Source organism: Mus pahari, chromosome 23 (genome assembly GCF_900095145.1).
Source record: "Mus pahari chromosome 23, PAHARI_EIJ_v1.1, whole genome shotgun sequence".
NCBI classification, from domain to species: Eukaryota; Metazoa; Chordata; class Mammalia; order Rodentia; family Muridae; genus Mus; species Mus pahari.
This window is the reverse complement of record NC_034612.1, coordinates 5,504,951-5,507,188: the sequence shown is the minus strand read 5'-3', so window position 1 is coordinate 5,507,188 and position 2,238 is coordinate 5,504,951. Positions and strand designations below refer to the sequence as shown.

General features: G+C 51.4%; 1 protein-coding gene across 2 annotated transcripts in view; it reads right to left on the bottom strand.

The window, feature by feature from the left end:
• Rab35 (RAB35, member RAS oncogene family) overlaps window positions 1-2,238 on the bottom strand; it is a 15,156-nt gene that overhangs the window by 10,128 nt on the left and 2,790 nt on the right. The gene's annotated exons all lie outside the window — the stretch shown is intronic.

The following is a 2,238-nucleotide window of genomic DNA, read 5'->3' as shown; positions in this document are numbered from 1 at the left end:
ACCTAAGGTGCCTCCAGTGGAAAGTCAGCCCAGATTCAAATCCAGGCTTCAGGAGGGCCGCTGGACCCCTCTGCTGAGGGCCCGCCAGCTTGTTTGCTTGATCCTTTCTTCTTCCTTTCCCTTCTCCCCTTTTTTTTGGGGGGTGGGGGGTGGAGATTAAGTTCTACCTAGCCTCAGTCAGACGTGAACTCACTGTAGTAGAGGATGACCTTGGATCTGAGCCTTCTGCCTCTACCTCCCAAATACTGGGGTTATAGGGTGCTGGGGATCGAACCCAGGACTCTGTGCATGTGAAGCAAACGCTTCCAACTGAACTATACTCCTAGCCCTGGATGGGGGCATTTTCAGCCCCTTTAGTAGAAATGCAAATGATCTCAGTTTCTTTGAAAAGCAATTTTGTAGTACCAAGAAAAATTTAAATACCCCAGACCTTGTGACCTAACATCCTCACTTCTGTGGAACTGCTACACAAGAACAAACACAGCGTATCCCAGTAATGAAGCATGACTTAAAACAAAAGCAGCCAAAAGCCATATATACATAAGCAGAGCGTGTTGTGTCAACCCATCCTCCTCGTGCAACCTTTACAGGAGCCAGCATAAAGTGATCCAGTGGCTCCCATACACCTCTCTTCTGTGTCGAACAGAAATGCCTTCAGAGACACCAAATCATACCCTAGGACACCCAAAATGCCCTGTGACTAGAATCAAAATTTAAGCGTATGTCCCTATTATGAGAGAAACCAAGAGCTTGACTATAGTTCTCAAAGACGTGCTGTTCCACCCCAGCGCTCAAGTAGCGGAGGTTGCAAACCACTGCTGCAGAGAGCTGTACAGCTGTTTCTAGCCCAACCCCATTCTCTCCAGTGAAGAACTTGAGTCCAGTGGGGTTCTACCTTCCCAAGGAGGGGCTGGGGAGCATGCCCTGCTGCTGAGCACCAGTCAGAGCATCCAGCACACCTGTAGCTCAGCCCTCCTCTCACAATGAATGCCCCTGCTTTGCACCACTTCCTCATTGTCCCGCCATGAGGCTTCCTGCTAAACCCGAAGACAGCCTGGCTTCTGGGCTGGTCCTCGCGGTGTCTGCCTATACTGACACCCCATTGGCCCACTAGTGCCTCTGCTTCCTCCTGGAGCCTTCTAAGTCCTGCTTACTCAGCTAAAAGCTCATTCTAGCCATTCGAGCAGTGAGTTCTCCAGGACCTAGACCTCCCTTCCCTCACCCTATACGTTCACTCAGAGCCATGAGCTGAGCCCAGCACTTAATAGCTACCAACTAAATGCCCCTCCACAAGCTGACAGTCTCAGTGAAGCCATGCTACATGATGCAGGGCTCAAAACTTCAGGGGCCATAGACAGCAGGATCCTTCTCTCCCCCCACCCCCCTTCCGCCTTAGACAGGGTTTGGCTGGCCTGGAACTCTCAATGCAGACCAAACTGACCTCAGTAGCACAAAGCCACCTGCCTGTGCTGGATTCAAGATGTGTAATAGCACATCTGGCTGTCGCCACCACCTCCATCATCATCACCACCACAGTTACCACCACCACCACCATTACCACCTCCATCATCATCATCATCACCACTACCACCACCCTTACCACCTCTATTATCATCACCACCATCACCATCATCAATTATCCTAATCTCATGTATCTGTAACAGCCAAGGGAGAGAGAGGTACCATCCACAGCGACAGCGACAGAAAACCCACTAGTCACAACATGGTCTGCTGTCATGGAACTTGATACCAACCTCCAACTCTGCTCTTCCTGAGAGGGACAGAAACCAGGACGTGCTACCTCCCAAATATCCCAGCTGCTATCTACCCTACAGATGCACCCAATGAAGAAGCCCAGGGCCCACCTCTGGCACAGCAGCACTTTCTTCTAGCCACCTAGCCTGAAGGCCTGCTATGCTACACTTGATGCCTCTTGGGAGACAGGGATGTCACCACTGACCAACACCCCACCCCCGACCCCTGCACAGTACCGCGGACCTTCCCCAGCCCTGCCCCACTGCTCTCCTATGGGGCTACAGCCCTAACCAGCCTGCTGCAAACTCAGGTAAAGCGGCATCAACTTTAGCTCTGCCTCAGTGACCACGTTCTCCCCACAGACCAGCCATGCCCACCTCTCAGCTCCCAACTACACATATGTTAAGAGAAGGAATTTTTTTTTGTTGTTTTGTTTTTTTGAGACAGGGTTTCTCTGTGTAGCCCTGGCTGTCCTGGAACTCA